The 23719-nt window shown below is 43.9% G+C and overlaps 1 long non-coding RNA gene across 1 annotated transcript in view; it reads right to left on the minus strand.

Annotated features, from left to right (window-relative positions):
- Positions 1-23719, minus strand: part of LOC148108799 (uncharacterized) — a 35636-nt gene that overhangs the window by 8457 nt on the left and 3460 nt on the right. The window contains exon 2 of the long non-coding RNA XR_015727040.1: positions 21282-21421. This is a non-coding gene — a long non-coding RNA (uncharacterized LOC148108799). The remainder of the gene's footprint in view (positions 1-21281; positions 21422-23719) is intronic.

Consider the following 23719-nt stretch of genomic DNA (forward strand, 5'->3'; position numbering starts at 1 on the left):
AAGGTTTTGTTAAATGAAATTTGGTGATTTTCCACCCCCACCCAGACGCAGTCCTATGATTTGTGTTGTGTAAGGGAAAGGGAAGCTAAATCCTGCAGCAGAGACAGAGGAAGGAGACCAGGTGGGGTGGCAAGGAGGGGCAGGGGTGCATGCAGGAGCAAGGATAACCAGTCAGACACCTTGGTCTTCATAGCACCTCCTGAGGCAGGATGAAGAAATCCAGCAAGTACGTGCCACAAGGCCAAGAGGATGACCACACGAGCTCTCCAGAATTGTGGCAGGGGCAGTAACGCCCTGAGACCCATTGTCAGTTAGGCTTCTGCCTGACCCTGTGCTTCAGAAGAGCCCGCAGTGTCTCTCCTCCAGGTGCACCCTCCCTGGGGGTACAGGGCAGGAGCTTTGCTCCTCTTTCTAGGTCACACTCCAGGTAACCAGGCCAGGCAAGTTTGGGTACTTGGCTGTTTGGGCAAGGATGGGAGTGGAGTGGCGGGGGGGGGGGGTGTACACCGTTGCACAGAGGGTGTGGACAGATCTGGAGAATGGGGACACCAGCCCCAAGACTCCTTACAGTGCAGAACAGTGCTCATGACAGGAATGGGGGAGGGGGTGCTTGGCCAGGGCCTCCACTTGCGCTCTTGCCTTGGCCAGGGACCCTTAGCAGCTGTCCTGAGCAGAGGAGAGCCTCGTTTCCCAGCTGGAGGTCAGGATACTGAGAAAAGTAAGGAATCCAAGATTGCTATAGGTTAGAAGGTCAAGCGGCAAAGGAAGTGAGAGGGACAATCAAACCCTGGGCATGTGTGGCAATGGAGAGTGGAGAAAAAGAACCGTAGTAAATCTCCTGTAATATTTGGTACATCCTCTTACTAAAAATCACTCCTTGTTTATCTGAAATTCAAATATGACTGGTGGTCCTGTGTTCCATCTGCCACCCCTCCCTGGAGAGGGAGGGGTTGGAGTGGTGGCCATGAGGCAAGATCACAAGGTCAAAGCCTTCCTAGAGCTAAAACAGGCCAGAGAACCTTAACCATACCAGAGTCAGACTAGCACGTTCCAGTTACCCAGTTACCGACAGGGTTGTGAAAAGCATGGTCATTTTCAAAGGCCCTGGGCTAAGTGGAGAGAATGACCAAATCCTCTTATCTCTACCAATGACTTTAAGATAGAGCCAGAATCAGGGCAAGATACAAGCAAGGGAATCTCTCTTCTGCACCCACTGGAATCACAGAGGTTAGCTAAATCTAAACTGATAAGGAAGAATTTCCTCCACTGGCCTCTTGCCCCAGTCCTTCATGTTGAAAAAAAGGGATACTCTCAGCAAAAGAAGATTGAACAAACACTTTCCCCAAGTACTTTACAGTTTGCACAATTCTACACTATTTTTCTGATCTAACCTAAAAGTCTCCTAGTGCAACTGATACTTTTTCTTTTCACTGAGCAGAGGAGAGCCCAACCTCTCAGATGCTACATTCCACAAGGAAAATAAAGAAATGCGTAAAGCAATAATAACCCTACATTAATTTTGACCTCAGTTATGAACACAGAAGCAAAAAAAAAAAAAATCAGTGGTTGCCAAATGAAAAAGGACAAACTCAAAGGAAGGTTCTTTTTTTTTTAATCCAAAAAAGTTTTACAATGGTGTAATAAGCCATAGAGAATAAAATAAAATTAAAACAATAATAATAAAAAAGCATACCCAGCAGTGTCCTGTTAAATAATTGGATGAGATTCATCAGGGCAGCAACTGGTGCTGAGTGTTTTTTAATTTTCTCCCTGCTGGATATTCTCCTCTCATGGTGTCAACAAATAGATTAACTACTTGTCAGAGATGGGGCCTTCACAGAGCAAAATCGAATTCCTCGTATTTATTTTCCTCTTCATACCTCCTTCCCAAAGAGGAGTATCTGGTTGTTTACAAGACTCCCCACCAGATCTAGAAATGATTAATTCTGTCCATGAGGGTCACTTGACTATATCACGCAAAGAGTTAATTCCACCACGGTGCACACTGGATTCAATAAGAGGGTTTAATAAGGTTTACTAATCGCCTCTCCTTATGAAGGAATCAACTTTGCAAGGGCAGACCCAATACGTAAATGAAGGCAAGCGAAGGGCCGATGGCACCATGGTGCTTTCAACAAACCCAGCTTTCACAGAAATCTGAGCCCAGAGCAGCGGGGACCCCGGCACTAGGAGAAGTGCGTAAAAAAGAACCCTAACTAAGCAGAGTTGCGCATTCTTCCCCACAGCAGCAATTTAGCCTCCGAAAAATGACACTATGGGTCAAATTGGGCGAATATTATTGACTTAAAATTTTCTTTTTTTCTTTTAGAATTTTGTTAGCATTTAATTCATTCTTAGTTGTAAAAAAAAAAGTATAAACATTGGAAAGTCATGTCTATTTTTTGTTTGCACCTTTGAGGTTACATTATGATATAAATAATCCAGGTCCGGGTGCCTGGGTGGCTCAGTTGGTGAAGAGTCTGCCGTTGGCTCAGATCATGATCTCAGGGTCCTGGGATTGAGCCCTGTATGGGGCTCCCTGCTCAGTAGGGAGTCGGCTTCTCCCTCTCTGCCCCTCTTGTGCTCTCTGTCACTATCTCTGTCTCTCTCAAATAAATAAATGAAATCTTAAATAAATAAATAAATAAATAATTCAGGTCCCAATTAGATGTCTGAGAGAATATTTTTCTTCTGTGAAAAAGAGTGGACATTAATCAAACATGAGCACCAATGATAGAGCGGAAAAACTTTGGCCTAAAAAGTCAGACTGCTCTGGGGCCTGATCCTGACATAATTTACAGGGCAACTCGGGCCAGCCTATGACTCTGTTTGAGCTCTAAAACAGGAGTTATCCATGTACCTTTTTGCCTTCTCAGGGGTGCTCTGAGGATTGAATGAGCTAATGAGTGTGGAATAACTATCTTTAAAAAAAGTATTGCTCAAAGCATTGTGGAAAGCATTTTTCATAACATTCTAAGAAAGGGCAAGCAGTCTAATATGAGATGGGTAGTTCTTGGATTTGCCTGCTTAACTCCAAGAGCTTAAAAGAGTTGTCGTTTCCATTATGATTAACCTAAGAAGGCTCCACGGAAGAGAAGGAAAGAGAGAGAAGAGGGAGTATACATGGGGCCTGCCGGTACCTTTCCTAGCTTGTTGACACTGAGGGCTGTTTGTCCATTTGTGACCCATAATGGTGTTCACAGGCCCGGCTATTCTACCCATGCCCAGCTCTGCTTTCTCTGTCCTCCTGCCTTCCGGGATCCCTTTCTGACTTCGTCTGGGAAATGAGACAGAAACTATACTACTTAATGGTGTCTGGGGAAGAGAGTTGTTAATTTTTCCTGCGTTGGCCTTCACCCAACTTTCCAATCAGCAATATTGCAATCAAGGTTGGACCCACCTAAGTAAAGTCTAGGCAGGTCAGATCAATCGGAAGTTCCAGGCACTGATCTCTGAAGGAGAGGAAACAGAGGTAGAGGGGGCCAGGTGCCTGTTGGCGCCAACTCAGCATTTACGTTTTTTGGAAGGTAGAAGGAAAAACAGATTAGTGACATCTTAGTAGAGAATTTAGATACTAGTAGTTCCTGGACTGCAGCAGCATTTTCAGAATCAGGATTTGACCCCAAAATGTAGGAGACTGCTCAAATATTGTTTGGTGTTTTTCTTGTTTTTTGTTTTGGGATTTTTTTGGTATTTTACCCCTTAGTGCATGAATTATCAGCTGTCTGATCAATAGAGAATAAAACACAATTCCTTTTTATAAGTAAAAACAAATTAAAAATTCAATGTACAATAGGATACCATTTATAAAAAAATAAGTATCAGAGAAGTAGTTTACGAAGTAATATATAAGACTTGGAGAAAATTTTTAAACCTTTTTGAAGAACATAAAAGGCCTGAATAAATGCAGGAATCTATCAGACTCCGGAAAGGATGAGTTAACTTATACAATGTCAATGCTCCTTAAATTAACCTGCAAATTGAATCATTCCAATCAAAATCTCAATATATTTGGCTGGAAGACAGGGGTGAAAGAACAGCTGTCAAACATTCTGAAATTTGTGAGGAAGAATAAAGGTCCAATAATGCTACGATGGCTTTAAAAAGAAAAAAAGCAAAAAGAACACTTACACTAGAAACTGAGAAATATCACAAAGCCAGCATTTTTAAAACAGTATGGTACTGGCCAGTGGAATGGAAGAGCGGGTCCAGAAGCAGGCTTACACGTGCACAAAAACTTACAGGTGATAGATCTGCCATTAAATTAGAGGGTAAAAAGATGACTTATTTCATAAATGGTAAAATAAATTTGAATCTCTAGCTCATTACTGAATAAGAAAATAAACTGTATACAGATTCAGTCCCTAAATGTGAAAGGTAAAATCATAAATAATAGAAGAAAATACATGATGATATAGTGTGACCTTGAGACGGGAAAAGATTTTATAAACAAGATTCAAAAGCAACACCAGAAGGAGAAAAATGGATGGATTTTATATCAAAATTAAAGATTTCTGTTTGGTGAAGCATACCATCAACTGAGTTAACATATAGTTGTGTAATGCCTGGAAGAAGCATTTGCACTAACACATGCTCAGGAAATTCCAACAAATTAGTAAGAAAAGAGAAGAAACAATAGAAAATTGAACAAAGTAAGTAAGTAGGTGGAAATCCTAAGGGGTCACAAGTCTTTGTGGTGAGACTTAATTTCACAAATAATATGAGAAACACAAAAGAAAGGCAAGATACCACTTTACATATAGTAAGTTAGCAAAAATTAGAAAGTCTGATAATATCAAGTGCTGACAAGGATGTGGAGAAATAGAAGGGCTGATAAATGTAAAAACTGGCCCCGCTCTCTTAGAAAGTAATTTGGTAGGGCTTATCGAAGTAAAGAATGCACAGAGCCTACGACCCAGCACTGACACTGTGGGTACACATACCCTGGAAAAAAATCTCCCACAGAAGCACAAAATGTCTACATCTTGCTGATGGTAGGAGCAAAGCACTAATGGCAATCTGGGTGTCCACCACCAAGGGAACGGAAGGTAGATTATGGTCACTACAAATGACGAAACACCATGCAGCAGGAAGAAGGAACGAAACAGATCCACTTACAGCAACACAGATAGGTCTTCAAAACAGAGTTGGGTTGGGGGGTTGAGGGGAGGATAGATTTATAGCACAATACAATTTATGTATGTTTTTAAAAGACACAAGCAATACCACATGTTTCAAGGATATATATGCAGGTAGCTAAACTTACGGATGGTGGGTTAGAAGGATACACACTAGGGGCGCCTGGATGGCTCGGTCGTTAAGCATCTGCCTTCAGCTCAGGGCGTGATCCCGGAGTCCTGGGATCGAGCCCTGCATCAGGCTCTTCTGCTGGGAGCCTGCTTCTTCCTCTCCCACTCCCCCTGCTTGTGTTCCCTCTCTCGCTGGCTGTCTCTCTCTGTCGAATAAATAAATATAATCTTAAAAAAAAAAAAGAAGGATACACACTACAGTGGATATTGGGGTGCTCCACCCATACCCATCTTCAGGGCCAATGCACCCACCTCCCAACTGCTGGGGGTATTAGTGCTGAGGCCCCAGGCTGCATCCCTCAGAGGAACTGCCTCACCTAAGGCTATTCCCCTTCTAGGTGAAGTAGCCAGTGGCTGGCTGACAGCAAGGATATAAAAGGCTTGACCCTCCAGGGGCGCCTGCATGGCTCAGTCAGTTAAGCATCTGCCTCTTGAGCTCAGCTCAGGTCTTGATCTCAGGGTCGGAGGTCATGGAGCCCACTTAAATAAATTTTAAAAATTAAATTAAAAAAATTTTTAAAGGCTTGGTCTGTCCTGCTTTGTTTGGGAAAGCTCTAAAGGGTCATGCCAGGTCCAGAGCTCCCATAGTCTCAGCTGAGTCCCTGGTGGCAAGCACAGTGGGGACCAGTTTCACCTTCGGTCCCATCCTATGGTCCTCACTGCCTTCTGTGTGTGTCTCCTGAAAGCACTCCTGAATGAACTTGCACACAAGCCCCCCATTTGGAATGTGCTTCCTTCCAGAGAGCCCTATCTAAGGAATACATGAAATAATCAAGAGTGGGAGGAATTACTGTGGAAAAGGAAAGAGAAATGGGGATGGGTAACAGAAGGGGAAAATAAGAATTCAGTGAGTCAACGTGCGGTCTCATAGGACAAGTGATGCTAGTGCACCCGAAGTCCACCATGTAAGACAAAAAATTAAAAACATACCACCTGTCCGTGGACAGTATGCCAGCTGCCCCTTCCCTTGTTCACATTTCTCTGTAACTAAACACCAGTTAATCTTCTGCTAGCAGAAGGAATGGACTCAGAAAAAGCAAGGGAGGTAACTGGACAAAGACTTATGTTTTCTTACCCTTGTAACTAGACGGGACCTCAAGAATCCGGAAGCCAGGAACCCCCTTTGGCCCAGGTCCATCCTTGCTGCAAGGAGATATGAGAGATATGTCCCACCCAGCAAGGGAAGGTGGAAGTAAAGGAGTGGTGTGTGTGTGTGTGTGTGTGTGTGTGTGTGTGTGTGTGTGTGTGAGGGGGGAGTGGGGAGAGGGAGAGACAGATAGAGACAGAGAATGTGTTTCCATCTCGGGCATGGAACAGCCCAAGATCTGACAGAGATACAGATTCTATTCTTTCCATTCACTCAAGCACCAGATGGAGCAAGAGATCTTTACGGCACTTGTGGGGAGGGGGTTACTTACATCTGGGGGAGCAGCTTTGTCTGCCTCTGAGCCAGATGCCACAACGATTTGGGCATCCTGCTCTGCCTTCTACTCCCTAGCTTGTCTGGCTCTCCCCTCCTCCGACTCTCCTGCTTGATATTTTTCTGTAACAAAAACTTGTTCCCTTCCTTGGGCCTTGACCCAGCCCATCTCCTCTCCATACCCCTCTCCCCCATCTCCAGAGTCCTTTCACCCCTTCAGGGTCTAGATGGGTCTCTGCGTTAGCTTCACACTCCAATGTGTGAAGCAGATGAGGCTCCAAAGAGAGCAAAACTGATGCAATGGTACTTGTCTTGGAAAGTATGTGCCCTAGGAAAAGGCTGTGGAATGTTCAGGAAGGTCACGCAGAGGCTGACCAGAGGTTGAAATGCCCAGAGTTCTCTCTCTTCCCACTCAAAGAAAAATACAGAACTATGTCTAAAGGAGCATAAGTAAATTATAATGTGAATTCACCAACCTACCTTTTCCATAAAATGTACTGAGCTCCTACTATGTAGCATGTAAGTATGTTCAGAAGGCAGGTTACAAAATGAGTAAGATGTAATCCTTGGTGTCTAAGAGCTTACAGTCTAGTAAAAAGGTAAGACTTGCATACCAGTATGGATGATGTAGAGTGTAACACGGTAAGGGCATTAAAAAGTTACCCCCAAATGCTCAGATTGTTCAGAGCAGAGAAAGTCACATTAGAAGGAAGAATCAAACGTTTCCTGAGCCACATAACTTTTGAAACGGCTTGCAACTAATGGACAGAATCTGTCACTCTACTTTAAAAATTAATTTTAATGTATTTAATATATTTGAATACAATGTAAGGCATTCAATATACAGAATAACATTTTTCTTTTTTTTTCTTTTTTTTTTTTAAAGATTTTATTTATTTATTCGACAGAGAGAGACAGCCAGCGAGAGAGGGAACACAAGCAGGGGGAGCGGGAGAGGAAGAAGCAGGCTCATAGCGGAAGAGCCTGATGTGGGGCTTGATCCCGTAACGCTGGGATCACGCCCTGAGCTGAAGGCAGCCGCTTAACCGCTCTGCCACCCAGGCGCCCCAACCGAATAACATTTTTAAAAGATGATCAATATTCCTACTGCTTTTTAAAAAAACTGCATGAAATAAGAAATCAAGATTCCCCTTTTACCCATCTCATTCCATCCCCCCAACTAACCGCCAAACTAACTACTTTAACAGTTTGGTGTGAATCAGCCCTAATCTTTGAATGGAAATGATTTTAACAAAAAAAGAAGAGTATCCCAGGTAAAGACCGGAGGGGAGAAGAGAAAAGGCAAGTTGGGTGCCCGATGTGTGTGGCCGAAGTAGAGATGAGAGATGACATCACAACAGGGGGCCGGAGTCATGTCACAGAAGGTCCTCAGTAGAGGAGTCTGACATTTGGGATATTATTCAATAGGCAGTGCTAGATAAGAAATGGTCGAAGGAGTTAGGGATTTTTAACTAGAGTAAGAGAAGATCTGGGGGCACATGGTAGCAATAATTCAATTATAAAAAGTGCTATCATGTGCAAGAAAGATTAGGTTCTTAATTTGAGGATCCCCAGGTCAGAACTTGGGTCAATAACTTGAAGTTTCAGGAGTGGTATTTCAGCTCTATATAGATAGGGAAGGACCTGCTAACAGACCTCTGTCATAATAGAACAGGTGACTTGGGGAAGAGTAAGTACCTCTCCACTGCGGAAGCTCTGGCAGAGGCCCGGTGACCAATCACCGTGGACAGAAGATGTGTGCATCAGGCAGGGAGCAGGGAACTTGTAAAGTCTTTTCTACCATTAGGATTCTACAGTAAAATAAGGAAGCAGTGAAGGATTTTTAACTGAGGAGTTATATAATTAGAGCCATGCTTTAGAAAGATTAATCTGGCAGAAACGTATAGATTGGGTCAAAGTAGAAACAAACTTAAAACAGATGAGTGTGTGGCTGATAGAATAGCTCAATCGAAAGCAATTAGGACTCCAGTTAAACATGGTGGATTAGGCATGCTTGTTATGTGTACTCCCTCATAAAATGCAACTAAAATGACTGCACGAATAAAAAGGACATGAATCCACAAAGACAAAGACAATGCAAGAGGAGACAACAGCAGATGGAGGTGTCAACAAAATCTGACCTGGAACTGGAAGCGCCAGGTGCCCGCTTAGGCCAAGGACCTGGCTGAGGCTGGAAATGGGCAGCCAGGTAGCTGCCCACCACCACCCCCCACCAAATCCCCAGCAGATGATGGGACATCCCTGGAGAGAGTGAATTGGAGGAGGTACATGAGGGACAAGAGTCTCAGCTAAACAATGAGGTACCATTTTGAAACCAGAGGAGTTAAGGGAAAGATTAGACACCGAATGGGGAGATCCCGTGGTCCCCTTCCCTGGTTAGGCTCGTGGAATGCCAGCAGCCAGGCTCATACTCACCTCCAGAGGGAAAAGACTAGAGAATTCGTTTCTTGGGCAACTTAGCAGCTCAGGAGAAAAGACTAATCAACACTGAGATTTGGGGGGCCCCCAAATAAATGGTCAGAACCCTGAATAATCAGTCTGCTATAGGCCCACTAGTCACCAAGACTAAGTACCCCCCACACCGCTCGCAAGCATACACACACACACACACACACACACACACACACACGCACATGCAGATCCTCTTCCTGAGCCTTAGGGCATCATTTTTAAATACAATGCCAGGCAATAATTACTGAAAATTTTAGTGAAATCTCTAACACAAAACACTGAACAATCAAAATAAAGGAATTTTAAGGAAACAGGCAATGCAGAAGAAAAATTCAAAAACAGAGTAACTAAAACTTAAGAGAATCAAGGGATGACATTGTATTCATAAAAAAAAAAAAAAGAGGATGCCGTGGAAGAGAACAGAGAGCAGGAAAGAGCTTTTTCACAATGAAATAAAATATCTCAAATAAAACACTAAACAGAAAAGCTGGAAGAGGGCTGGGAAGCTTTCACCAGAAATAGAACAAAACAAAAAACAAAATGGAAAATAGAAGGAAAGGGGGAAGTACGTTTGAGGATCCATCTAGAAGGTCCCCAATCTAACTAATAGGAATTCCAGAAGGAGAGGACAGAGAATTGATGCGAAGAAATAATGTTAGAGCATTTCCCAGAACTAGAGCCCACAGTTGCCCAGGCTGACAGGGTCTATGGGTGCCCAGCACTACAAACGACAAAGTGGCACAAGGGACTGTCACTGCGAAATGGCAGAAGATCAGGGGTAGAAACTAAACCCTGTTCACGGAAGCATTATTCATAATAGCCAAAAAGTGTAAACAACTCAAATATCCATCCACTTCTCCATGGATAAACAAAATGTGGTGTTCATACAGCAGAACATGATTCGGCAACACGAAAGAATGAGCACTACGACATGCTACAACACGGAGGAACCTTGACGAGGTTGTCTAAGTACAAGAAGCCGGTCACAAAAGACCACATATGTGTGCTTCCACTTCTATGAAATGTCCAGAAGAAGCAACTCCACAGAGACAGAAGGAGACTGGAGGTGGCCTAGGGCTGGAGTGGAGGTGGTTGAAGGGAAGTGAGTTTGGACTGCTAATGGGTCCAAGGTCAGTTTCTTTGGAGATAGTCAAATGTTTTAAAATTGATTGGTGTGATGGTTGCACAACTCTGTAAATATACTAAAAACTATGGATTGTACACTTTCAGTGAGCGAATTATATGATATATGAATTATATGTCAATAAAACATACATTAAAGAGAGAAAAGGAAGGAAGGAGAGAGGAAGGGAGAGAGAAAGAAAGAAAGAATCCTTAAAACTTCCAGAGAGGAAAGAAGTTGCAGACAAAGGAATAGGAATAAGAATGGCATTGGACTTTTTAACACCAGGCCTAGATATAAAAGAGGTGGTAGCACAAGGTCTTTAAATTTTTGAGGGGCGCCTAGCTGGCTGAGTCAGTAGAGCATGCGACTCTTGTTCTAAGGGTCTCAGGGTCTTGAGTTCAAGCCCCATGTTGGGTGTGGACCCTACTTAAAAAATAATAAAATAAACAAATTTTGGAGGAAAAGTGACTTTTAACTAACATTTCCATATCTTGACAAATTCTGAATCAGAGTTGAACAAAAACATTTTCAAAAATACAAATACCAAAAAATTGTTCCTGTAAATCCTTTCTATGAAGGCTTAGAGAAGATATGAATATCATCGAAATAGGCAGTAAACTAGGAAAGAGGAAGATATGAGACCCAGGAATTCAGAAGCTCACACGGGCAAGGAACGAAAGGAATTCCCAAAATGCTGACGCAAAGTGCCACGGGCCTTAAGACTGACCTGTCCAGACTGGAGCAGGAAGAGAGATGATCTGGGTGGCAAATCTCAGGAAAAATAAAACGAAAGCGAACTGCTGTGGAACTGATAAATTATCTGATACCCATGGCCAAACTGGAGGGAATTAATAGTTCTAGAAAATTTGGGGGCAGAGTTGGTGACAGGCACATATCAAACTAGGCACACTTTTAAAACACCAATATTAACTAAAGAATTAATAAACGCAGAAAGGAAATGTAATCACAGTACATGACAGGGCTTAGCTGCAATGTTTCCACAGTCACAATACTACAAATACTGAATGCCAATTTAACCCAAAATTATCTAGTAACTAAATTAGGAGGCTCGAGGGAGAGAAGTGGGTATTTTTGTGCTGGAATGTGTTAGAGAGTTAAACTAACATCTGCCAGAGGAAGAAGACAACGATGTTGGCCAAGTTGGGGAGGTGGAATCAAGCATGAGAAGCATAATGCTGTTTAGAAAACACAAACTAGATACAGGAAGAGAAATTTAATTTCAGAAAGGTCATCAGGCCTTGATTTAGAGCACTGGCTGGAGGGGATGGATTTTGGAGGATGTGGAAGCTGGGCTGAGGAGCCAGTAAATGTGGAGGGCAAGCAGAAGGGAAGCCTAAAACCAACAAGAAACAGACAAAATCACTCCATGGTTTTAAGCCTGGGTTACCATGATGACGGTGCTGGGGAGAAAGCAAAGCTGGCGAAAGTTAGCTGCGTGGAAGGAAGATAAAGGTGGCCTCGCTGTGTTCTGGGCAGTGGGGTCCCTTTGGCCGCACCCTCCTTGGCCGCACCCTCTGTGGCTTCGGGAAGCACAACATTCGACTGCAGCTGGGTGGCAAACAGAAGCTGAGAGCATCTCAAATGTGTGAGGTTCTGGGTCTCAGAAATCACTTAAATTAATTCCTCTGATGTTCAGCTAATCAAATCAAAGCCTGGAGAAATTAATCCGAGGGCGGAAACAGTTAACCAAGGGATGGTCAACAACAGTGTTAAGGGACTCACAGAAGTAAAGGACTGAAGACCAAGAAAAGGCCATTGGATCGGGCAATTAGGTGACCACCAGGAAAATCAGTGCCCCGGCGTGGAGGGAAACAGCCACAGTGTGCCCTGTGAAAAGTGATGTGGGGGCTGGGGGAGAGGATTCTTCCTGCCAGCGCCTCGCAATTAGTCAGGGCTCCACAAATATTAGTTGTTGTGGGTTGTTGTTGTTGTTGTTGTTTTTCAGAGAAACATGATGATTTAAATGAAAAAGAAAAAAGGCTGGTAGCTTTGTGAGGACAGCTAAGTACTTAAAGATGTTTGAAGACAAAAAGGCGTCCTAGAACTGGCGTCTAGACAGAGGGGAAGGCCAGGCAGTGACAAGGGCTAGAGGAGCTGAGAAGAGCCACGGCTGAGGGAAGTGAGCGCCAGAGTACCTGGGCAGACTTTATAAAAGGAACTGAGTGCAACAATTAGTTGTGGAAAATAGGACAAGTTCAGACTGAAGGAGAAGAGAAAAGGATCGGGGGGGGGGGGGGCGGGCACCCAGATGAATTTTGAAAGGGAAGAAAGGGACAGTGAAAAACCCTAGATTGGGTGAGTTCTTTTGATAGAAACTGGAAGGCATAAACCATCAAACGGAAGTAGGTATCTGCAGGGGGCTGTTGCAAGCTGGAAGAAGCTGGAAAAGCTTTGGAACAGTGGTTCTAGGCCAGGAGTAATTTTGCCCGCTACCCTCGCTCCCATCCCCATCCCCTGGAAGAACTTTGGTAATGTCTGAAGACATGATTATTACTATTATTATTATTATTATTTTGCTGTCACAGTGGGGGGGGAGGTGCCACTGGCATCTAGTGGCATTTCATGGAGGTCAGGATGCTGCTAAACACAGGCCAGCTCCCCGCAACAAAGAATGATGAGGTCCCAAACGTTAATTGTACCCAGATGGAGAAACCTTGCTTTAGAACAACTATTGCGATTTCACTAAGCAGTCAACAAGAAATGTGTAGGAGGATTGCTCAGCAGCTGCACAGGCCAACCCAAGCTTAAATAACATAAATCTGAATCCAACTGGTATGGTTTTCGGAAGCTTTCTAGTTACATTAAGCAGAGGGAGCTCATATTAAGTAGAATGTCTCATTTTGAAGGGCTTTACAAACATTTGTCATGAATCAATTGCTAAAGGTATAAATATCTAACATTTATTACTTTAAACAAATCTTTGAGGTAGGAATCTTTTTTCAGGCTTTCCACTGAGGAAACAAAAACACAGAGGTGTTAAGTAACTTACCCAAAGTCACACAGCCAGTATACGCAGAGAAAGGATTTAAAGCCGGGCAGTTTAACACAAGTATCTATTCTTATCAGGATTCCATGCCTTTAGGGGACCTCTAAAATCAATTCCATTTCTCATTTGACACTCTTCCAATGACCTCCCAATTCTGGAACATGGGTATCCTAGCAAAGGCGTTTCTTTTGACAGCTCTGCACCATATGTCTCTCTTCTCCTTAATACACAGGACTCAGTCTTGAGTTCAACAATCCAAATCCTAAGTGCTAAGGGCTAGGAAGGTGGTTAAGATTTCCTTAGACAGAAGTCAAGTATTTGGGGCGCCTGGGTGGCGCAGCCATTAAGCGTCTGCCTTCGGCTCAGGGCGTGATCCCAGCGTTATGGGATCGAGCCCCACATCAGGCTCCTCCGCTATGAGCCTGTTTCTACCTCTCCCACTCCCCCTGCTTATGTTCCCTCTCTTGCTGGCTGTCTCTGTCAAATAAATAAAATCTTAAAAAAAAAAAAAAAGAAGTCACGTATTTGATGTATGACCTCTGAAATAACTACTTTGAATGAGATCAGCAACCTAACTCCTTAGAAATTCTGCAGATGGCAAGTCTGTTTTGTGAACCAGCATGTTAGCCATGCCCCTCTTTCTGAGATTACAGAGTGATTGAGTGCCTCTGAGCATTACTCATTCTGTCTATCAAGGCCTTTTTGACTATTAATCCCTGATCATATGCTCTGCTCAGCCGAGGTTTGGAATTATCAACCTCCTAGGGTTGTGTTCATCAGGACTTGGCAGAAGCACTGCGAAGTGTCTACCTTGTATGTGCATGAATTCAGGGAGAACTCACAGAAACCTAATGACTGGACTGCGATTGATGCTGTTATGAAAAATGCCCAAGAAACAAATGGGGGATTAGACACTTTCAAGCATCATTAATCCATCCTCAGAACCGGTCTGACCTTTGACCCAGCTCTGGCTCCTGACAGCAAGGGGGCTGTAGGCTTGAGACCTCCTGCCTGTGGTGGCTGGCAGGGGCAAGGCTGCTGCAATGGGAAGTGGAGGTACAAACAGCTTACCTGAAAGACACTGAGAAGAAGCAGCTAGGAGGGCACCAAGGGACGAAGATACCGGGCAGGGAAAGACCGCATCCCTGCTCCAATCCCATCATTCCTCTCCCCAGCCTCTGTCAGCTCTGCCTCTAGGTCAAAGGGCTCACAGAAGGCTCCAGGCCTCCCACCTTCCAGCTCCCTCCTTTCTCTCTAGTTCTTCTCATGGCTCCATCATCTGGCTCATGTTCCCCACTCCCCCATCCTAGCTGCCCTTACCAACATTCAATCCACATCCTCCAAGTCACTGTTTTCCGTGTACGCTCACTCCCAGAAAGTCTCTCAACTACATATTGACATAGGAGAAAGGCAGGTCCAGGATTGGAAAATGTTTTATTTCTATTTTCACTACTAACTTATTTAGGTTTTTTCCCCCCCGATCATGATTCTGGTTGTTGCTTAAGTACTTATTAGATAGAACTTATTCTTCTTTCTTTTTTTTTTTTTTTAAGATTTTTTATTTATTTATTCGACAGAGATAGAGACAGCCAGCGAGAGAGGGAACTCAAGCAGGGGGAGTGGGAGAGGAAGAAACAGGCTCATAGCAGAGGAGCCTGATGTGGGGCTCGATCCCATAATCACGCCCTGAGCCGAAGGCAGCCGCTTAACCGCTGTGCCACCCAGGCGCCCCAGAACTTATTCTTCTAATCACTTTTTGTGCTTCCCCAACAATTCACATCTGATGATTCCTGTTCACTCTGTAGCTGAGATAAAATCATCAAGATTTCAAACACTAGAACCTTCAGTTGACCCTCACTGAGTAACAGATAATTTGAGACTTTGAGATTTGAGCATGATGGGGCAAGTGGCTCCACTTAATCTGGTCTTACATCCCTTGCCATTAGAAAAGCCTTGTTTCATATAACTTAAATGCATCATGCTGCTGTGCTCTCCAGAAATCCAGATTTTCATCACAGTATGCCTCTGGGAAGTGCCTCTCAGCCCTTTACAAGAGTCACCAGCCCAGCCTTCTCATGCTGTAGTAAGAGGATCTGGGACAGGGAGTAAATTTCATCTGTTCTTCCCCACCCCCACCCCCGACATCAAGGGGGAGAAGGGGCTTTATCAAAGGTACCCGAGAGAAAAGGCCAAGGATAGAGCCCCAAAGCTCTGATCCCCAAACCTCTGCACCTCCGACGGCTATACCCCCTTCCTGAGCCTCCATGCTAGTCCTTGGCCACTGCAAAGTGTCATTCTCCATTGTCACTCCCTTTCTCTGATCTACCCCCTCCAGTAGCTCTAACACTGGAGTTAGTGTTCGCTAGCTGGTTTACTTTGTCTTTGATTCTAACTCCCCGTTACCAGGCCTGCTTGGGTCCCTTTCTTAACCAACAGCCCTGCTTTCACCAGCTTCTCGTGTTGGCTGAGTTCTGAGAAGGATATAGTTGTGCATGTCTGAAGCTGTTCACATCTTGATTTCCTGTCAGGACAATCAAAACTGCTTTCTACCAGGAGCTAAAGAAAGATGATCCGGCCAGGGCTCCTCTGGGGCAGAAGACAGAGCCCCCAGGGTGCCTCTACACTCTTTAAATTATTTGGACTTTGAAGTGATCTGTTTAGACTCTTAGGCCAACTGAGGGCTGAGAGATAGAATGTCTGCTGCTCTTTGTTTCTTCTAGGCGCTCCATAAGGAAAAGAAAAAGAGGAGTCCATGAGACCCCCTATCCTAGTGACCTGGCTGAAGAGGTGTCACCTGCCAGGTCAGCCTTTCACCTAGCTATCACGGAGGCTTCTCGGAATACTTCCAATCCAAAGAAGGATCTAGAACAAGGAATGGATATGGTAGGTGCCCAGCCAATATTTGTTAAATAAGTGAAAAAGAAGTTTTAATATCTTACAGTATCTCTTCACTATTGAGATTACCCTCACTCTGAAGTAGATGGAGGCTAAAAGAGACAGAAAAGAAATTAAAATGCATTTGGCACCAAGACAGAGAAAAGCTGTGTCTAAACATGAGATGGAAATCGCATCCTCTCTTAGCGCTCCAGATACTCCACGTGCAACGATTCGGGGGCTGATACTGGCACACGGAAGAAAATGAAAACTTATTTCTTAGACCTCCAGCCCAGTGAGAGTGTTCCATCTCCATGATCCAAAGAACATCTAGGCCTATTTCTGACCAAAAGAGAGAGATAAAAATTCCTTCTCGGGAAGCCCAAATTTTTGCAGAGCTGAAGAACTTGCTATATCACAGCTTTAGCTAAACAACACGAGCTTGATTATCAAATATTAGAATTGGAAGAAACAAGCATTGATGCAAGTAAAAGAATATTCTGCTGCTGATTTAAAGACAAGTGAATCGCTAAATATTTTTATTAGCAGCAAATTTGCTGCTTGCTGGAACTAATTTCACGCCCTGTAGATATGGTGCTTAAGTTGGAAATGGCGTTAAATTGCTCTCTCCTTGAGGCGGGTAAGGCTTCTGGTGGCAACCACCGCTAGATGGCACAGACAACGTAGCTCCTCTAGGATAGGCAGCTTTGGGGCCAATCATAGGAAAGTCCAGAGGAAGTTCCGCCCTACATTTCCCCACCTTCCAAAGAAAGGTTTGTCTCTAAAACATCCAAACCTTTTAAAAAAGGGGGTTGACTAGAAAGAACCGTTCCTCGCAAGGTTTTTGAATTTCCCAGTTCAGCCTTTTCTCTAAACTCATACACCTCTGGTTCATACATCCAATTAGTCAACCAATTGTAATTTATATAGTTTCTTGTGTGTTAGTCCTGTCTCTTCAACGGTACCATACAGCTTCTAGAAAGGAAAGATTACATTTTATCACCACAATGGAAACCACAGTGAACCAACAGGTACAACTTGCAGGTTGGGGAGCTAGAATAGAAGAACTGCGATCAAGATGGTAGCACAAAGGAAGACAGCAGGTTAGACCAGGATGGAACACAGTACACAGAGGCCACTGGAGCCCCTAGGGAAAGGAAAGCAGGTGAACAATCGAAAATGAAGACAAGGCCAGCTCTGAGAGTCAGGGAATGGCTGGGGCTCAGAAGCCACAGCCAGAGGACACATTAAGTAGTAAAAGTCAGAGCAGGCTGTGGGTGAACAAATAGACCAACAGAACGCAGAGCACAAATGCCTAAGGAGAAAGAAAGGCAAGAAGCCAAAAGTCAAAGCAGCAGTCAGGAAATGTGTAGAAGCTAAAGCAGTAGGAGCACAACATACACAGAAAGATTGAGGTGCTTATTAAACAGATGCTTACGGTCAGTTACCACTAGGGCGGACGCAGGTTCACTAAGAATAAGTTTTGCCCAAATGAACTCATTTCCCTGTACAGTAGAATTATGACGTTGATAAATTAGATCATGCCACTGATTTTTTTGCTTAAAGACCTCTGAGTTGGCTACATAATGAAGCCCAAACTCTTTAACATGGCGGTCCAGACCCTTCACACTCCCCATCCCACGCCCTCCCGTTTCCCATTGCATCACTCCTGTCCCTGAACCTGGCATTCCACCCATATTAGGATATTTGCTCTTCCCGAACCATTCCAAAGACATGCATTCCTCTGTGGTTGGCTTATCCCATTTCTTCACTCGGAATATCTCCCATCTCCATGCTGTACTCATTTCACAAAAATCCTGCATATCTCTCAAGGCCTAGTTAATGTCACTTCTTTGGTGATGACTTTCTCCTTTTTTCCCCATGAAGAAGTAATCTCCCTTTGCTCCAGGTCCTCTGTAAACTTTGCTTATACTGCTAATGTGGCATATGATGTAATATATGTGATACCTATTATATCTTACATTGAAAAACATATATACCTCTAATACAAATTAGAGGTAATGCATATTTAATTATACACATATTAATTTGGAGCTGGTGTATATATGGTTATCACCTCTGCTAAATTGTGAGCTCTTTAAGACAAGACTGATGTCTTGATCATTTTTGTGTCCACAGCACCTAACACAGAACCTAGCAGATAGGGGGTCAGCAATAAACATTTATTGATTTGAATGGGCGTCAACGCCAAACACATATATCTTCAAAGTTATCATTATGAATAATGCTGTAAAATGGGTCATTAGGCAAAACCGAAGCTGTCTGAACACATACCCAGACAAGAAGGAGGTTTCCAATGCTGCCAAGTTTTATGCTAGACAACATTTTTAATAATGATCTGAATTAACATACAAAGAATGTTTATCAAATGTGCAAGGAGACCCACTAATATCATAGGGAAAAGAGTCAAGACTTTAACAATGAACCTAACAGGCTGCAATCTAGTAGTCTGGAAAACTAACAAGATAAAATTGAAGTAAATGTAAAGTCCTATATTTAGATTTCAAAAATAAATTGCACATACCGAGTAGGGCGGAGATTTCACTTGGCAGAAATAAATGCGCTGAAGAGTTAGAAGCTTCAGTTAATCATAAGCTTTGAAAGCAGACAGGGAGATGTGACCAGTGACAACCTAAGGACACGAGTCCCTGATGGTTGTGGAGAGTCCTGCTCAAAAGAAGCAGGAATAGCGTCACTCTACTCCAAGCTTATGTGACGTATCATGAGGTATTCTAGAATCAGATTCTAAAAGATGCTTTAATAAGCCACAGTTCAAGTCCAGCCTAAAAACAAACAAACGAACAAACCACAGTTCATCCAGATTGCTGTGACCAGATGGTAAAGGAGTCTAGAAATGATCAAATAAATCAAGAACAAGGGAACTCTGTGTGTGCTTAACTTGGAAAGCTAAAAACTAAGGGAAGGCTTCCTTGGTATCTTCAAATATTTTTAAAGTGGCCTCTTATATGTTGCTACAAATGGCAAAGCTAGACACAGTGAGTATGAATTATGAGGAGGTGGAGTTTGGCTCAGTGTAAGAAAGACCTTTATAAGATCTACAGCCATTGAACAATCAAGTGGGTAGCTCTGGGAGGTTGAGAGCTCTCCAACCCTGAACAGTGTCCAGAGGAGGCCAGATGACTAGGTAGATATCTGTAAGAGACTTACAGAAGAGATTGTTTAGATACACAAAATATAAATACCTTCCCTTGTGAAATTTCTCAGTGGCTCCTCAGAATCTGTGGGATAATTACCTAAATTCCTCATCATGTTGGGGCACCTGGGTAGCTCAGTCAGTTAAGCATCTGCCTTTGGCTCAGGTCATGATCTCGGGGTCCTGGGATCTAGCCCCACACTGGGTTCCCTGCTCAGCGGGGAGGGAATCTGCTTGTCCATCTCTCTCTACCCCTCCCCCTGCTTGCTCTTTCTGTCTCTTCCTCAAATAAATAAAAATCTTTAAATTCCTCATCATGTCATACAAGCCCTTCATGACACAGATCCCAATGACCCCCCCCCTTCATCTTCTGCTCTTACCCACCTCCCATGCCTTTGGCTCCGGCACATTCCATATCACAGATGCTCTGAACTCCTCCCCTGTCCCCTATTTGTTATTCTCTCTCATACCACTAAATATTTGCACGTGCTGTTCCTTGTGCCTGGAACCCTTTCCGTCTTATCCTCTGTGGCTAATTTCCAGTCATCCATAAAGACCCTATCCAAGAGTCAACCTTCCCTGACTCCTCTATTTCCTGCCCTGTACTCAGGAAGCACCCCAGATTGCCCTCTGATGCAGCCTTTATTGCAGAGTGTTTTTTCTTGTTTGTCTCAAACAGTAGAATGTGAACAATTTGGAAAAAAAAAAAAAGACTATGTGTCATCTCTGTACCTCCCATTTCTAGAACATTGCCTGATGGATGGCAGATGTTCAGCTTTTGAAATGAATTGCATCAGGCCTTTATTCCTTAGGTCAAAACACAACCAAGGGGTCAGACAGAATCTAGAGTTCACTAAATGGGCAATCATCTCCAGAAACAAGGGTTCAGAGAAATGACCAATTCAGGGAATGGCCATCCTTCTCAACCATGGCCCACCTAAATAATTACACAGTGTTCTTTCTTTTTCTTTAAGGAATCTGGCTTCACTGGCTTCATTCCTCAAGCCCCCTGCCCTTTGTCACTCCCCTCCTTTCTTCTCCTTGTCCCCCAGTTACATGCTCCCTGACTTTCCTATCTCAACCAGGGAAATATGTTGGCAAAGCAATCAAAGAACCAATTCTATTTATCATCATTTCTTTATTAGATTAACTTAAATCACATCTATTGCCTTCAGGACCTCTGAGTTTGTTACAAACTCATGTTAATATTTTCTATTGAGGATAGTTTGGCAAGTGCCCCAAAGGTTAGCAAAACACAGTTTGGGGGCAAAAATCCCAGAAATGAAATCCTCAAGGTTTCTTTTCCTCCTTATGGACAGGGCTCCTTGCCATTAAAAGCGTGGAATATTTATGAGACTCTCCTCTCAAGCTGGGCCATACCTAGATATTTGTTTGCTTCTCAGAGAGTTACATTCCTAATCCCGATTTACCTCTTCGATCTCCTTCCTAAGTATGACGTCTTTCAATTCCAGAACACAGCACCAACCTATAAAAAGCCTTTCAATTTGAGTAGCTGGGAGCTCAAATAAGATTTGTGCCCATATTTTAAAATCTCCCCATTCTGGCCATCTCCACTCACTCAGAGCCCAAGAACAGTGGCTACACTACCTACAAGCTCAGCTTGACCCTGTTCCAAAATGCCAAGGAAGCATGGGGCTCAGGCCTGTCATGGGCTGTAACAATGCCTCAAGACATCTGCTAATCCGGAAACCCCATGGTTCTTCTAATACTCTCACACTTTCCCATAAAGCATGGTGAGTCTCCTCCCCCACCCACCAAATGTTCCTATAGAGGCTCCAGCTGAGTTCTGCCATATATATCCTTCCTACAGCTGCCTGGTGTGTGCCTCTCAGGCTGCCGGCCTCTCCTTCACAGGAATTGGGGAAATCAGAACTCACGGAATCCTTCTCTGGCTGGTTGGCTGCTTTCTGTCAGCTCTGCAGAAAAGAACGCCTGGACCGTGAACCCAGAGGCTAGGGCCAGTGGCAAACAGTGGCAGATCCTCCTGCTGTTCGAGGCTTTATATCCTCCTCCCAGTCTGCAGGAGAACAAAGGGACATTAAACTCCACCTTATCATCACCCTTGGCGCTCTCCAGGAGAGGATGCCATTTTACAAAGAAAAAAGAAATCCCACCCCTAACCCCACTAGAGATGAGGAGAAATGAAATGAGCCCTCTCACTCCACATACTGGGGAGGAATCACCAAAAGCTGGTTAAGGGCTTGGTATTATGGGAATCAGGCCCCATTCTGACCATAGGTTGTATGAACTGGTATTTGGCATACTCATTCTGTGGTTGATATTGGCAAGTCAAATCCAGTCAGTTCTCTGCTCAAAAAGCTTCCAACTGGCTTCCCATGTCACTCAAAGGAAAGCTCAAGGCCTCCCAGGGCCCCTGTGCACCTCCCCCAGCTCCAACCACACTGGCCTCCTTTGCTCTTCTTTTGCACAATGCCTGCAGACCTCCCCTCCAACGGCCTTTTGCCTGCTGGGCCTGTGGCTTTTCACTCTCTCACTTCCTTCAGGCCACTGCTAGGATGTCACCTCAATGGAGAGGTCTTCCTTCACGGCCCTGTGTTAAATAACACCCCTCAATCTACATGCCCCTCATTATTCTTTATTCCTTCATCCTGCTTTTCTTCTTCATAGCACTTGAAACCAGCAGGTAGCTCACATATTTATTTGTTGATTATCTGGCTTCTCCCACTAGAATATAAGTTCCACGACAGCAGGGACTTTTTTTGTTCACTCTTTATCCCCACAGTCTGGAACAGTGCAAGGCATCCAGTGATACTCAGTATAAATATTTGTCAAATGAATGAGCCCATGAACGAATGGTCCTACCCTAGGCATCCACACTAATGACATATGATCACTTGCCTTGAGCCAACCAGTACACAGTGCCTGACCAGGCAAGAGAGCCTCTCGCCCTCTGGCCCAGCTCCTCTCCTATTTTCCAGAACTCCAGCTTTTCAAATGATTACTAGCATAAACCGCATTCAACTGCTTCTCTGCCAACCAACCTTTTCCTGTTCTTCGGCTTAAGGAATAGACCTTAGAACGCCTTCCAGCATGAGAAACCTTCCCAGCTCTCAAATAAGCCAAATGGACTCAATCTTTCGGCGGCTGAGTAGACTAAAACATTTAATTTGCTTCTTCCTTGTGTGAGCGAAGCAGTCCTTTTAGAAAATAGACAAAATACCTGGCTCTCAGTTGTTGAGCCAACAGGTTGAATTTTCTCTGAAGGACATTCTGATTTGTTAAGAATGGACGAATAATTCAGAAATCAAAAGCCTGTTACTTGTCTCATCCGTTTCGGAGTCCCACCAAAGAGGGAACTCACTCCCTTCCCCAAACCCGGGGAAGCAGAGGCTTTCGTAAGACACAATGCAGCACCAATGCTTAAGGAGGCTGTGCGGGTTTGCTTCCTATCCTATTGTCTTATCCTGTCAGCTCCCTCATCTCCCAGAATCCAGGCTCAATAATTTACAGCGGAAAGACGTTTAATAAATAAACGGCCAGATTGGAGCTGTCAGCTCTGCACAATGGGGCTGTTTGCATCTTTGGCTCGGCTCTGGCACCCGCTCTCCCGGCTTGCCTCGGCTAAAACAATCCCATTTGCTATTTTCATAAAATTCGTTCCTCTGCAGTTTCTATTAATCAGAACATTCTTTGGAGAGAATTATACTGGGATTTCATCACCATTGGAGTTCAACCGTTATGTGAATCTGATGAATTTTTATCACCTCTATGAGTGGCAGAGAAGGTAAAAAAAAAAAAAAAAAAAAAAAAACTTGGGTGGGCTGAGGAAAGTAGGCAGAGAGTTCTCCCCTTATATCAGCTGAGGTCTCACAGACCTGAGAACCCAGGTCAGTCCTTCCCTGCCACACATCTGAGCAGGTTTCTCCCACAGCCACATCTCTTTTTTAGATATCTATCATTCTGAATCTTCTTGGGGTCATGGGCTCTTGAAAATCTGAAGAAAGCTATGGCTACTCTCCCCAGAAAAGCCTACATAGGCACATACCCACCTAGCCTTACAATTCAAGGGGGTCTGTGGACACTCTACCACCCCTCTTTGCACATATGGTCCATCCGTGGACTCCAGAGTAATTACTCTGCGTCATATGGCTTCCTAATCATCCTGATCTCTCTGAAGAAACTTAGACTGGAACAGAAACTCAGCCACCTCTGAATTCCTTTGTTGAAGGAGAAGAAGAGATTTTTAAAAGAGAAAAAGAACGTAGAAGTGAGAAAGTTTTTCATCATGGTTATATACCTTTTGAGAAATGAGGGGGGAAAAAGGAAAAACAGAAGACAACTCATACTGGCTGAA

This window comes from Ursus americanus, chromosome 16, assembly GCF_024610735.1.
Source record: "Ursus americanus isolate L20-20 chromosome 16, mUrsAme1.1.p, whole genome shotgun sequence".
Classification (NCBI taxonomy): domain Eukaryota; kingdom Metazoa; phylum Chordata; class Mammalia; order Carnivora; family Ursidae; genus Ursus; species Ursus americanus.